Source organism: Aquarana catesbeiana, linkage group LG01 (assembly GCF_042186555.1).
Source record: "Aquarana catesbeiana isolate 2022-GZ linkage group LG01, ASM4218655v1, whole genome shotgun sequence".
Classification (NCBI taxonomy): domain Eukaryota; kingdom Metazoa; phylum Chordata; class Amphibia; order Anura; family Ranidae; genus Aquarana; species Aquarana catesbeiana.
In genome coordinates, this window is record NC_133324.1 from 80,355,073 (window position 1) to 80,370,439 (window position 15,367).

The window sequence follows — 15,367 nt, forward strand, 5'->3', positions numbered from 1 at the left end:
CCCGCATATGAAAATGGTGTTTAAACCACACATGTGAGGTATTGCCGTGATTGGTAGAGAGAGAGCAATAATTCTAGCCCTAGACCTCCTCTGTAACTCAAAACATGCAACCTGTAGAATTTTTTAAACGTCGCCTATGGAGATTTTTAAGGGTAAAAGTTTGTCGCCATTCCACGAGCAGGCGCAATTTTGAAGTGTGACATGTTGGGTATCAATTTACTCGGCGTAACATTATCTTTCACAATATAAAAAAAAATTGGGCTAACTTTACTGTTGTCTTATTTTTTATTCAAAAAAGTGAGCTTGTAAAACCACTGTGCAAATACGGTGTGACAGAAAGTACTGCAACGACCACCATTTTATTCTCTAGGGTATTAGAAAATAAATGTATAATGTTTGGGGGTTCTAAGTAATTTTCTAGCAAAAAAAAACTGTTTTTAACTTGTAAACAACAAATCTCAAAAAAAGGCTCAGTCCTTAAAGAGGAGTTCCCACTTTAACAAGAAAATTAAAAGTCAGCAGCTACAAATACAGCAGCTGCTGACTTTTAATAATTGGACATTTACCTGTCCCAGGGTCCAGCAATGCTCCGCTCGTCTCCCCCTCCGTTCGGTGGAGCCGGCATTGCAACTGTGGGTGCCCGGCTGTGGTTTCACAGCCGGGCACCCACTGCGCATGTGCGAGCGGCGCCACGCGCTGTGATTGGCTGCTCAGTCATCTGGGTCCTGTAATGTGTCCCAGATGATTGACAAGAGGGAGGGGGCAGAGCTGAGTCCTTCCTGTGCCGAGGGGAAGTGATGTCACCAGCCCAGGCACTGAAGGAGGCATACTACGAGGGACCCCCTAGCAACAGCCATTTAGAGATGAGGAAAAAAAAATTTTTTTCCAAAATTTTTTTTTTTTCAGGAACATTCATGCTTTTTTTTTCTTTTCTCAGTGGAACACCACTTTACGTGGTTAAATAACAAACATGTCATACATACCTCCACTGTTCAGTTCGTTTTGCACAGAGTGGCCCTGGTCCTCCTCTTCTGAGGTCCCTCAGTGGTGCTGGTGGCTCTCCTAAGGTGGACACCCGTGCTCCCGAGTCCTGCATCTGTGTCCATTCACACAGAATTCAGGACTCGGCCCCGCCCCCTGGCCCTGCGTCATTGGATTCGATTGACAGCAGCGGGAGCCAATGTCTGCGCTGCTATCAATCTATCCAACCAGGACACGAAACACCAGCTAGAGCTAGTGTGCTTGTTCTCGGCTGGAGGATGACAGCATTCAGGTAAGTAAGGGGGGCTGGGGGGCTGCAGCACTACAGAAGGTTTTTCACCTTAATGCATACAATGCATTAAGGTGAAAAACCATGAGGGTTTACACAACCCCTTTAAAAGTGACAATGACAGACTGAGCCTGTGAGAGGCTGTTTGCCATGTCTGGATGTTCAGCATATTATCTTTTCTACATTCTTTAGTAAAGGATGAATTTGGTACCAAGATGACCTGTTTAAAGCCCGACTTCAACCAATTGAAAGAGTTACGATCTCTTTCAGGTATATATTGCTGTTTATGACCCCATAGGGACATTCTCTTTAATTCTTTTGCTGTCACTTTGTGAACAAGAAAGATTTATCTTATCCAACAAGGACACTGAAAGCAATGGAAGAACTTTTTTTATTAGCATGAAGATTTAGAGAACCTTTGCTGTCTGTTTCCTCTTGAAGGAGAAACCTTTTAATTCCAGTGAGGATAGTGGTAACAAAAGTAAAATGAAGTATCACCCACTGAGACAGACAGAAATAAATTAAAACATACACCTCTCAGCCATAACTTTGTGACCACCCACCTAAAATTGAGTAGGTCCCCATTTTGCCACCAAAATAATCATGACCTGTTTAGGCATGGACTCCACTAGACCTCTGAAGGTACACTATATTGTCAAATGTATTGGGATGCTTGCCTTTACAAGCACATGAACTTTAATAGAATCCCTCCTTGCTTTGTGCACTGGTGCGCAGTCATGTTGGAACAGGAAGGGGCCATCCCCAAACTGTTCCCACAAAGCTGGAAGCATGAAATTGTCCAAAATGTCTTGGTATGCTGACGCCTTAAGAGTTCCCTTCACTGGAATTAAGGGGCCAAGCCCAACCCCTGAAAAAAAACCCACACCATAATCCCCCTTCCACCAAATGATTTGGACCAGTGCACAAAGCAAGGTTCATAAAGACATGAATGAGCGAGTTTGGGGTGGAGGAATTTGACTGGCCGGCACAGAGTCCTGACCTCAACCTGAAAGAATACCTTTGGGATAAATTACAGCGGAAACTGCGAGCCAGGCCTTCTCGTCCAACATCAGTGCCTGACCTCACAAATGCACTTCTGGAAGAATGGTCAAACATTCCCATAGACACACTCCTAAACCTTGTGGACAGCCTTCCCAAAAGAGTTAAAGCTATTATAGCTTTATTACAGCTATTATAGCTGCAAAGGGTGGGCCAACTCAATATTGAACCGTACGGACTAAGACTGGAATACCATTAAAGTTCATGTGCGTGTAAAGGCAGGTGTCACAATACTTTTGACAATATAGTATATGTTATGGAGTCTGGCACTAAGCTGAGTTTGTTTCGGCTGGTCCCCCATCCTCCGTTATTTGCCTAGGCCTGATGCCTTCTGGGATATGTGAGGTTCATATCCCAGGAGGCACAGAGAACCCTATACATCACCCCCATTCACTAACAGGTTGGGGGGGGGGGACCCAGCGGCATGTAATGAGGAGGCTGTGTCTGACCCTAGAAGAGCCGATTCAGCCTTTTCATTGACGTCACAGAGAAAAATGGTGCATGGGACCTGGTGGTAGCTGAGGAGAAGAGGATCTTAGCATGGATATGCTGTTTAGGTGAGTGCTCTGTAATGTACAGGGTAAGTGGGGGAGAAAAAAAATGGGTGGGAGAGAGGGTGAAATTCCTCTTTAAGTCCTGTGAGTTGTGAGGTGGGGCCTCCATGAATTGGACTTTTTCTAGCACATGCCACAGATCCTGGATTGGATTGAGATCTGGACCGAGTCAACACCTTAAAACTCATTGTGTTCCTCAAACCATTTTTGAACCATTTTTGCAGTGGGACAAGGTGCATTATCCTGCTAAAAGAGGCCACTGCCATCAGGTAATACTGTTTCCATGAAGGTGTGTACTTGTCTGTACGGTCAACGTTTCACAACTAACTTGGCTTCTTCAGGGTCCAGACGTATGGTTGGTTTTAGAGTAACCTAGAACAATACATTGTTAGTATCAAGTACACTGCGTGATATAAATCTTCAAGCCAAATACATGTCATACATTCCTGCCAATGGAACGCAGCCACTGCCAGGCCAGCCAACCCACAGGCCTAGGGCTGGCATAGGAGCACATCAGGCATACTCAGACCACGACAAAGGCGGTAAATGAAAGACAGCAGTCCAAAATAAAGTGCAGATAGGTATATAATATGGTGTCACGTATAATTATAGATTTATGGAGTGCATTAGGTCATGATACACTTACTTCAATAAGACAGCTGTATTTAGACATATGGCAGCAGTGAATATACCCGGGGAACAGGAGCAGCGTGGTACATGGGTTCAAGGTGAAATCTTAATGTGTGTATATATACAGTGGGGACGGAAAGTATTCAGACCCCCTTAAATTTTTCACTCTTTCTTATATTGCAGCCATTTGCTAAAATCATTTAAGTTCATTTTTTTCCTCATTATTGTACACACAGCACCCCATATTGACAGAAAAACACAGAATTGTTGACATTTTTGCAGATTTAATAAAAAAGAAAAACTGAAATATCACATGGTCCTAAGTATTCAGACCCTTTGCTTAGTATTTAGTAGAAGCACCCTTTTGATCTAATACAGCCATGAGTCTTTTTGGGAAAGATGCAACAAGTTTTTTACATCTGGATTTGGGGATCCTCTGTCATTCCTCCTTGCAGATCCTCTCCAGTTCTGTCAGGTTGGATGGTAAACGTTGGTGGACAGCCATTTTTAGGTCTCTTCAGAGATGCTCAATTGGGTTTAAGTCAGGGCTCTGGCTGGGTCATTCAAGAACAGTCACGGAGTTGTTGTGAAGCCACTCCTTCCTTATTTTAGCTGTGTGCTTAGGGTCATTATCTTGTTGGAAGGTAAACCTTCGGCCCAGTCTGAGGTCCTGAGCACTCTGGAGAAGGTTTTCATCCAGGATATCCCTGTACTTGGCCGCATTCATCTTTCCCTCGATTGCAACCAGTTGTCCTGTCCCTGCAGCTGAAAAACACCCCCACAGCATGATGCTGCCACTACCATGCTTCACTGTTGGGACTGTATTGGACAGGTGGTGAGCAGTGCCTGGTTTTCTCCACACATACCGCTTAGAATTAAGGCCAAAAAGTTCTATCTTGGTCTCATCAGACCAAATAATCTTATTTCTCACCACCTTGGAGTCCTTCAGGTGTTTTTTAGCAATCTTCATTCAGGCTTTCATGTGTCTTGCACTGAGGAGAGGCTTCTGTCAGGCCACTCTGCCATAAAGCCCCGACTGGTGAGGGCTTCAGTGATGGTTGACTTTCTACAACTTTCTCCCATCTCCCGACTGCATCTCTGGAGCTCAGCCATAGTGATCTTTGGGTTCTTCTATACCTCTCTCACCAAGGCTGTTCTCCCCCCCGATCAGTTTGGCCAGAAGGTCAGCTCTAGGAAGGGATCTGGTCATCCCAAACGTCTTCCATTTAAGGATTATAGAGGCCACTGTGCTCTTAGGAACCCTAAGTGCAGCAGAAATTTTTTTGTAACCTTGGCCAGGTCTGTGCCTTGCCACAATTCTGTCTCTGAGCTCTTCAGGCAGTTCCTTTGACCTCATGATTCTCATTTTCTCTGACATGCACTGTGAGCTGTAAGGTCTTATATAGACAGGTGTGTGGCTTTCCTTACTTAAGTCCAATCAGTATAATCAAACACAGCTGGACTCAAATGAAGGTGTAGAACCATCTCAAGGATGATCAGAAGAAATTGACAGCACCTGAGTTAAATATACGAGTGTCACAGCAAAGGGTCTGAATACTTAGGACCATGTGATATTTCAGTTTTTCTCTTTTTTAACCACTTCAGCCCCGGAAGGATTTACCCCCTTCCTGACCAGAGCACTTTTTACAATTTGGCACTGCGATGCTTTAACTGCTAATTGCGCGGTCATGCAATGCTGTAACCAAACGAAATTTGCGTCCTTTTCTTCCCACAAATAGAGCTTTCTTTTGATGGTATTTGATCACCTCTGCCGTTTTTATTTTTTGCGCTATACACGGAAAAAGACCGAAAATTTTGAAAAAAAATGATATTTTCTACTTTTTGTTCTAAAAAAAATCCAATAAACTCAATTTTAGTCATACATTTAGGCCAAAATGTATTTGGCCACATGTCTTTGGTAAAAAAAATGTCAATAAGTGTATATTTATTGGTTTGCGCAAAAGTTATAGCGCCTACAAACTAGGGTACATTTTCTGGAATTTACACAGCCTTTAATTTATGACTGCCTATGTCGTTTCTTGAGGTGCTAAAATGGCAGGGCAGTACAAAACCCCCACAAATGACCCCATTTTGGAAAGTAGACACCCCAAGGAAATTGCTGAGAGGCATTTTGAGCCCATTGAATATTCATTTTTTTTGTCCCAAGTGATTGAATAATGACAAAAAAAAAATTACAAAAAGTTGTCACTAAATGATATATTGCTCACACAGGCCATGGGCATATGTGGCATTGCACCCCAAAATACATTTAGCTGCTTCTCCTGAGTATGGGGATACCACATGTGTGGGACTTTTTGGGAGCCTAGCCGCATACGGGGCCCCGAAAACCAATCACTGCCTTCAGGATTTCTAAGGGCGTACATTTTTGATTTTACTCCTCACTACCTATCACAGTTTTGAAGGCCATAAAATGCCCAGATGGCACAAACCCCCCCCAAATGACCCCATTTTGGAAAGTAGACACCCCAAGCTATTTGCTGAGAGGCATGTTGAGTCCATGGAATATTTTATATTTTGACACAAGTTGCGGGAAAGTGACAATTTATTTTTTATTTTTTTATTTTTTTTGCACAAAGTTGTCACTAAATGATATATTGCTCACACAGGTCATGGGCATATGTGGAATTGCACCCCAAAATACATTCTGCTGCTTCTCTTGAGTATGGGGATACCACATGTGTGGGACTTTTTAGGAGCCTAGCCGCGTACGGGACCCCGAAAACCAATCACCGCCTTCAGGATTTCTAAGGGTGTACATTTTTGATTTCACTCTTCACTGCCTATCACAGTTTCGGAGGTCATGGAATGCCCAGGTGGCACAAACCCCCCCCAAATGACCCCATTTTGGAAAGTAGACACCCCAATGGATGGCCTCCCCCTCACCACCGATCGCCGTGGGAGATTTGCCGACCGCCGCAGGCACTGGGGGGGGGGGGTCCGATCGGACCCCCCACCCGCGGGCAGGCAAGGACGTACCTGTAAGTCCTTTTGCCTGCCCGTGCCATTCTGCCGACGTATATAGTCGTGCGGCGGTCGGCAAGTGGTTAATAAATCTGCAAAAATGTCAACAATTCTGTGTTTTTCTGTCAATATGGGGTTCTGTTTGTACATTAATGAGGAAAAAAAAATGAACTTAAATGATTTTAGCAAATGGCTGCAATATAACAAAGAGTGAAAAATTTAAGGGGGTCTGAATACTTTCCGTCCCCACTATATATATATATATATATATATATATATATATATATATATATATATACTGTGTATATAAAAGCCATAATGGACTGGCCCTATTGGGAAATGCCCATTAACCTTCAAAAATGACACAATTAAGGGTTAAATGATCCACCATGGAGCAAAGTAAACCATCCAGACTTCTAATCCTCCAGCAACTGGGACTATTTTGGCCACTCTGACCCAGTTTCTGCCTACTATTCCCTGGTGTATCTGTGTTTTTTCTAGATGGGGTGTGCAATCTAACAGAGTTTACTGAGCAGTCTGTATTTTTCTGGATGAGGCTGTAGTCCATTTTTGCCTATTCAAATAATCAACAATTATTTTAGCACTGTGGCCATGGGGTGCGAGGACTCAGGGTCTACTTTCCTCCAGGGGTATGGAGTTGCGTATTTTTCCTGTGTATATGATGCTACTATTTCCTCCCTCAAACCAAAACATACCCAAAACATACCCATTGTTAAAGTGTTTCTAAAGCATTAAGGTTTTTTTTAACCTTAATGCCTTTTATGCAGTAAGGAGAAAAAAAATACTTCTATGCTATAGGATCACGCCTCAGCCCCTTATACTGGGCAGATTGGCTCCTGCTGCCGTCACTCAATCTCTCTGAAGAGGGAGCGCGCGGGGGGTGTTACTGCGCCGTCTGTGTCTATTGATGCGGAGGGGGTGGCTTGGGATCAAGCAATCATGGAAATCAGCTTTCTATAGGGGCATGCACCAAAGGGGAGGAGCCAGGAGCGTTGGCGGGAGACCCCAGAAGAGGAGGATCAGGGCTGCTCTTTGCAAAATCACATTTATTATTTTAATAAAAAAGTAAAATAAAGCTTTACAATCACTTTAAACCTAAAGTTTGATCTGCTTATATTTTGCCTTCCCTGGTTCCTCCTTTCCAGATCTTATAGCTCTCTGCTCTGCCCCCCCCCCCTCACTGGAGCACTGGGCTGTGAAGGGGGTGGGAGTGGCTGGGTCAGGTACCAGTCCCAGGTTGTGGGTGGATCCTGACTTTATTGTCGTGATCTTACCCCAGCCTGGATCGGCTCTGTGACGTCACGTCTGCCAACAGTGGGCTTTTTTATTATTATTATTATTATACAGGATTTATGTAACGACAACAGTTTACGTAACGCTTTACAACTTGAGGGTAGACAGTATAAATACAATACACTTTAATACAGTAGGAATCAGAGGGCCCTGCTCATTAGAGCTTACAAGAGGGAAGGTCAAGAGATACAAGGGGTAATAACTGTGGGCAATGTGATTGGGAAGATAAATGTACAGTTGTTAGGTGGGGGGTCAGATAGGCTTCTCAGAAGAGATGAGTTTTCAGGGATCGTCTGAAAGTGGATAAAGTAGGAGAAAATCGGACAGATTGGGGTAGAGCACTCCAGAGGATGGGAGAGGCTCTGGAGAAGTCCTGAAGGCAAGCATGGGATGAGGTGAGTTTGAGAGCAGGAGCAGAGCGAAGAGAACGATTAGGTTGGTATTTTGAGACTACAGTAGGTTAGAGATGTAGCTGGGGGCCAGATTGTGGATGGCTTTGTAAGTTATAGTTAGTATATTGAATTTAATTTGGTGACTGAGTGGCAGCCAGTGGAGGGATTGGCAGAGGGGTGTAGCAGACGCTGAGCGGTTTGTGAGGTGGATGAGCCTGGCAGCAGCATTCATGATGGACTGAAGTTGGGATAGCCTATTTATAGGTAAGCCAGTGAGGAGGGAGTCACAGTAGTCGAGGCGGGAGATGACCAGGGAGTGGATTAGAAGCTTTGTGGTGACATTGGTTAGGAAGGGGCATATCTCGGGGATGTTGCAGAGGTTGAGGTGGCAAATTTTGGATAGTGATAGGATGTGGGGCCGAAAGGTTAGTTCAGAGTCCAGGATTACACCTAGGACCTTGGCATGGGGGGATAAGTTGATAGTTGAGCCGTTGATATTGACAGAGAAATCAGGGGAAGCGGCACCTGAGAGAGGAAATATCATGAGCTCGGTTTTGGATAGGTTGAGTTTGAGGAAGTGATGTGACATCCAGGCTGATATGTCTGCTAGTAAGTTGGTAATGCGTGAGGAGACAGATGGAGAGAGCTGGGGGGTGGAGAGATAGATTTGGGTGTCATTAGCGTAGAGATGATATTTAAAGCCGTGGGAGGCAATCAAATGACCCAGGGAGGTGGTGTAGATTGAGAAAAGGAGAGGTCCAAGAACAGAACCTTGGGGGCTTTAGCAGGCTTCTTCGGGTGCAGAACGAACTTCACTCCTGTGCTCCACAGGAGAAGTACAGCCAAACCAGCTTTATTCTGTACTTCTCCTTTAAGCACTTTCTTCCCATGTTTAATTGTCAGTATTGAAGAAAAAAATGACCAAAAATGTAGAGGTTCCCTGGCATGGGTAAGAAAGTACAGTCCCATAAAAAGCAGAAGTTATTTAGCCTCCTGGCTAGTAGTGAGACAACATTGAGGGGTTTATTTGCTAAAGTCAAATCCACTTTGCACTACAAGTGCAAAGTGCACTTGGAAGTGCAGTCGCTGTAGATCCGAGGGGGACATACAAGGAGAATAAAAAACAGAATTTTAGCTTGCACATGATTAGATGATAAAATCAGCAGAGCTTCCCCTCATTTCAGATCTACCCCTCAGATTTACAGCGACTGCACTTCCAAGTACACTTTCAGTGCAATTTCAAGTGCACTTTGCACTTGTAGTTTGCACTTGTAGCGCAAAGTGGATTTTCCTTTTGTAAATAACCCCCTGAGTCTCCTCAGGTCTGTGGACATGTTCCATCACAGCCCGCAAACATTCTTTCTCCAACACACTCACCCTGTCCATCCCAGGGAAAGACAAATTATACTCCAGGCGGGGGAAAGGTGCGACTGTAAAAATCTTGTAAAAAAGCCCCCCTAATGCTTACACTGCTTTGTGCTATATTATTGAAACCTAGGGCTAGAATACTCCTTTAAATATATTACTGCTTCTGTAGATAGAGAGGAAGTCTTGTTTTAGTCTTGCCTTAACCACAAGCTAGAGTCTGGGACAAAGTGATGCAATAGCCTGCTTAATGTTAAAAAAAAACTGTCTGTACATTGTCAGGCGAGATATGCTATGAATAAATGTATATACAGTACATGGGGGAGGTGTTTAGCCTGGCCTGGCCTGGATTGGTAATGACCCATGGGTGGGCTATATTCTGATTGTATACTATAAGAAATGCTGGAAAATAAAACTGAGCAGTGTATGAATTCTAATCTCTGTTGGGTCATTATATATATTGCTCCCTGCGCAGGTCTGGGTTGGTGGAACAGAGGAATACACATAAGGTAATGTAATTAGACAGTATTAAATGTGATAGTAATAGAAGTGAGGGAGGACAGAGGGTCCTTCAGTGACCAGTTCTTGTATAACTGGGGTACCTCCAAAGATAAGGAGAAAAAAAGGAGAAAAAGAGACAGAGGCCGCAGGAGAGTTCCTTATGATGTAGTAGTTTGACAGATAATTGGATGAAATATATTATGAAAAGGTAAATTGCAATGGAGTACTCACACCTGGGAGGTTGCTGAGCTCCCTAATGGGGATCAGACAACCTGGCATGTAACCCTACAGGGACTATGACTGTCCCTGCGCATAGTAAGGTTGCTCTCAATGCTTGGTGGGGTGATCTTGACGATCCTATGCTCTGTGTTCTCAAGATTCCAGTGTGGAAACTGGTGTCAGCAGAGGCTCCCGAATGTGAAGGAGAAACTGAGAAATGGATTCTTCATTGATTTGATATTTATTGCTTTCAACATGTTTCATGGCACTACACTAGCCACTTCCTCAGGATGGTGCAGAAAACACTTTAAACAGCTGTGATGTTTGTGAAATGCATTGAGGGTGTTTTATATTATTATGTTAGCAACTGTAGCACCCTGGTGTTCAGGCAGGGTTGCTCCTAAAGTTACCTAAAGTTACCTGCCAGGTATAGCTACCTTGGTTAATTGTTGAGGATCAATTGATTTCACTCTAATGCCCTGTACACACGGTCAGACATTGATCAGACATTCCGACAACAAAATTCATGGATTTCTTCCGACGGATGTTGGCTCAAACTTGTCTTGCATACACACGGTCACACAAAGTTGTCGGAAAATCCGATCGTTCTGAACGCGGTGACGTAAAACACGTACGTCAGGACTATAAACAGGGCAGTAGCCAATAGCTTTCATCTCTTAATTTATTCTGAGCATGTATGGCACTTTGTGCGTCGGATTTGTGTACACACGATTGGAATTTCTGACAACGGATTTTGTTGTCGGAAAATTTTATAGCAAGCTCTCAAACTTTGTGTGTCGGAAATTTCGATGGAAAATGTGTGATGGAGCCCACACACGGTCGGAATTTCTGACAACAAGGTCCTATCACACATTTTCCGTCAGAAAATCCGACCGTGTGTACAGGGCATAAGTCAGTAATTGCTGCACTTCTCTCTTTTGCCGCTAGGTCGCCAGGTACCTGGTGGCATTAGCTATGACAAGGGCAATGCAAGGTCAGATTATGGGTATGTGGGGTATCCCAACCAATGGGCAGGGGTTTTCTTAAACCCCTTGGCCTGCTGGAAGAACCTATATATTTGGGTGGAGTCAGGTGATCACTGTTCTGTGCCACCTGGACGGCTGTCTGAGTGGACGTGTGTTGTACCGCCTGGGCTGCTAGGCCAGAGTTTGGGCCTATCCCGGGCACATCTGGCTGCTAGGCTGTCTGATTGCCTATCCAAAGCAAGAGAGAGCAGTGCAGGGTTGGGATTGTGGCTTGCAGTCCAACCAGAAGTGAGGGTTCTGCCGACTGGAGAACCTGTTGTGGTTGGAGGTAGAGGGGAGGTAGAGGGGAAGCTGTCACCACTAAGGGACCAACCACCTTATTACCAGGGACCACAGTGAGTAGCTGAAGTAAGTACTGGCGCAGTATTCTCACCAACGGTGAGATGGTGAAGAATCTGGAAACATCAGTGGGAATCAAGCCAGGGACCCAGCCAGTGGAGGTGACGGTTGCAGAGCAGCTTTGTGTGTCAAGCCAGGGACAGAGCAGGCCAGTGTGGTGAAGCTTGACAAGTAGCTTAAAGCGGGGGTCCACCCACACCGCCAAAAAAAAAAAATATTAAAAGCCAGCAGCTACAAATACTGCAGCTGCTGACTTTTAATACATGGCCAGTTACCTGTCCCAGGGTCCAGCGATGTTGGCAGGCGACGCCGAGAACCCGCTCGGTTCTCGGCATCTGCCGCCGCCATCCTAGGTGAGGGAATCAGGAAGTGAAGCGTTGCGGCTTCACTTCCTGGTTCCCTACTGTGCATGCGCGTCCCAAGTGGTCCCCGCTCTCTCCTGGGAGCTGTGTGTTTCCCAGGAGACAGCGCGGTGGGGACGGGAAGAGGCGTAGACTCCCAGAAAGGTGCCAAATGTGACACCGGAGGGGGGGAGGGTTCCGAAAAGCAGAAGTTCCATTTTTGTGTGGAACTCCGCTTTAAGTGCCAAGCTAGGGACCAAGCAGAGAGGCAGGGGAGACGCTTGAGGAAGATACTACAGTGGAGATTGGAGGAGCTCACAGGATTTAGTGGCAGTAAATCATCTAGTCTGGTGAGAGAGAGACCGGGGGCTCAGTGGGCTGAAGAACTACAAGAAGTTATTGTAGTGGAAGTGAAGGAACTGTTACACTTTGTGTTAGAAACTGTTAAAGACTGTTGCCACAGGAGACAGCATTCCTGCACATGCAGATGTGGTGTCTTGCTGGGTGCCTTTTCCTGCATGGCTGTCCTTCTGTTGAAGTCTCTGAGTCTACCAATTAATCTTGCAACTACCTAAGGGTGTCCTGACCCTAACCCTCTCTCCCAAAGTTCTGTTAAGAGAAATAAAATCCCTTTTGCATTCAAGAAGTGTCTGGCGCCCAATGACTCTAACTGCTTTGCACTCACTATGCCTCACAGCCCACCATATATACAGAAGGATGTCAGCTATCTCTGACCCTGGAGATTCTCATTAGACTGAAGGAGGCCTGGGACCTTGCTACACAATAAATAGCAAATCAATGAAGAATCCATTTCTCAGCTTCTCCTTCACATTCAGGTGCCTCTGCTGACACAAGTTTCCTACCTTTAGGGGCTCATAAACCTCTTACTGTAATCTCTTGTATACTGATAGAGACCTATCAGTGCCACCAGTTTATCTTACCTAACACAAGAATGTATGTGACAGGTAACCTTCATCCATGACTCTTCCCTGGACTGACAAGGAGTGTTTGTCACCCCAAGGGCTGTTTGTAACTACCCCAAATGAAGACATCCGGATGCTTTTAGTATACACTATGTGGAAATATAAATGTTTTAAAAAATATTTATTTTGAACTTATGATAATTACGTTCAATTCATTTGCCCACATTCGTCATTCTATTAAAATACCACCACAATTTAATTGTCAAATTGTAATTAATGGCTTGGTTTGCTTCATAGATTAGTCATGCCCATATGGTTTCCGCCTGCCCTCTGTTCAGGAAGTGGAGCACGATTAATAATTTCCCCCTTAATATGAAGCATTCAGTCTGTTACAGCCATTGAGTTCAATCAAAGATTGAAACCTCTCTTAGTAGCTTTACATAAAACCATGTATATAAAATATTTCCTACAATGCCTTTATGTAAATGTTGTTTTGTATTCCGTTGTACACACCTTTAACCACTTCCATACAGGGCATTTTCACCCACTTCCTGCCCAAGCCAATTTTCAGCTTTCAGCGCTGTCACACTTTGAACAACAATTGCGCGGTCATACAGCACTGTACCCAAAATAAATTTTTATCATTTTTTCCCCACTAATAGAGCTTTCTTTTGGTGGTATTTGATCACCCCTGTGGTTTTTATTTCTTGCGCTATAAACAAAACAAGAGTGACAAGTTGAAAAAAAAAAAACAATATTTTTTACTTTTTTCTTTAATAAATATCCAATTTTTTTTTTAAACAAATTTTTTCCTCAGTTTAGGCCGATATATATTCTTCTACATATTTTTGGTAAAAAATATCGCAATAAGCGTATATTTATTGGTTTGCGCAAAAGTTATAGCGTCTACAAAATAAGGGGATAGATTTATATCATTTTTATTATTTTTTTTTTTTTTACTAGTAATGGCGGCGATCTGCGATTTTTATCATGACTGCGATATTGCAGCGGACACATCGGACAATTTTGACACATTTTTGGGACCATTCACATTTATACAGCGATCCGTGCTATAAAAATGCATTGATTACTGTATAAATGTGACTGGCAATGAAGGGGTTAACCAGGAGGGGGCGCTGTAGGGTTAAATGTGTTCCTAAGAAGTGATTCTAACTGTGGGGGGAGGGGATTCACATGGGGAGGAGACCGATCAGTGTTCCTCTGTACAAGGAACACACCATCGGTCTCCTCCCATCTCACAGGACGTGGATCTGTGTGTTTACATACACACAGATCCACGGTCCTGTTTGGTTACTGGGCAATCGCGGCCGCCGGGCACGCGCACCGGGACCTGAGTGACGCGGCGGGCGCGAGTGCGCTCCGGCGGCGGAGCGCGCGCGCCCCCTAGGGATCCTGGAAGGCAGCGCCGTCACATGGCGGCGGCCCAGGATAACAGCTGCACCATCCCGCCGTCATATGATGGTGGGCGGGCAGCAAGTGGTTAACATCCATTCATCAAGGTCTAGTGAAATTTTTTCCATATATGTGACAATACTTTACTTTCCTAAGTGCAACACAATCCATTGATATGCAGAAACAAGTTTAACCTTCTGGCTTAATAAGTTTCTATGCACTATATTGTGTAGAGCAGGGGTCTCTAAACTTTCTAAACAAAGGGCCAGTTTATTGTGCTTCAAAATTTAGGGGGGCTGGACTGTGGCCAGAGGCAGTGGACATTTTCCAGGCATCAATGGGCATAAACATCACCATATTTAGTATTAGGGGAAGGAATAGTGCCCCATCATTGGTATCATTGGGAGGAATACTGCCCTATTATTGGTGTAGGTGGGAGAAATTATGCCCTGTTGTTATGTGTCAGACGAATAGTGTCTCATAACAGTGAGAGGAGTAGTGCCCCAAGGGCCGGATAAAGGCAAACAAAGGGCCGAAGTTTGGAGACCACTGGTGTAGAGCATCAAATACACAGCAGATCCTCCTCATGCAGAGAAAATCCATCAGCTCCAAAGATACACTTCTCTCTTGGCATCATAGTATAGCCAGCATGTAGTTCAGATATTGCTAAACAAATTGAAAATCTGCACCTTGATAGGTGTCCGAATTGAATTCTCAACTGCTTTTCACAACTTGTATGCACATTAACACTGGAGCAGTAATTCTACTCTTATGCCGCGTACACACAATCGGACTTTACGGCATACTTGGTCCGGCGAACCTGAGTCCGTCGGACAATTCGATCGTGTGTGGGCTCCAGCTGACTTTTTTTTCTCAAAAGTTTGACGGACTTAGATTTGAAACATGTTTCAAATCTGTCCAATGGACTCGAGTCCGGTCGAAAAGTCCGCTCGTCTGTATGCTAGTCCGACGGACAAAAAACGACGCTAGGGCAGCTATTGGCTACTGGCTATGAACTT

General features: G+C 44.4%; 1 protein-coding gene across 1 annotated transcript in view; it reads left to right on the forward strand.

Moving 5' to 3' along the window:
• Positions 1–9,967: 9,967 nt before the first annotated feature.
• Positions 9,968–15,367, forward strand: part of RXFP3 (relaxin family peptide receptor 3) — a 40,625-nt gene continuing 35,225 nt past the window's right edge. Inside the window, exon 1 of the mRNA XM_073620844.1 lies at positions 9,968–10,075. The gene's annotated coding sequence lies outside the window, so the exon portion shown is untranslated. The remainder of the gene's footprint in view (positions 10,076–15,367) is intronic.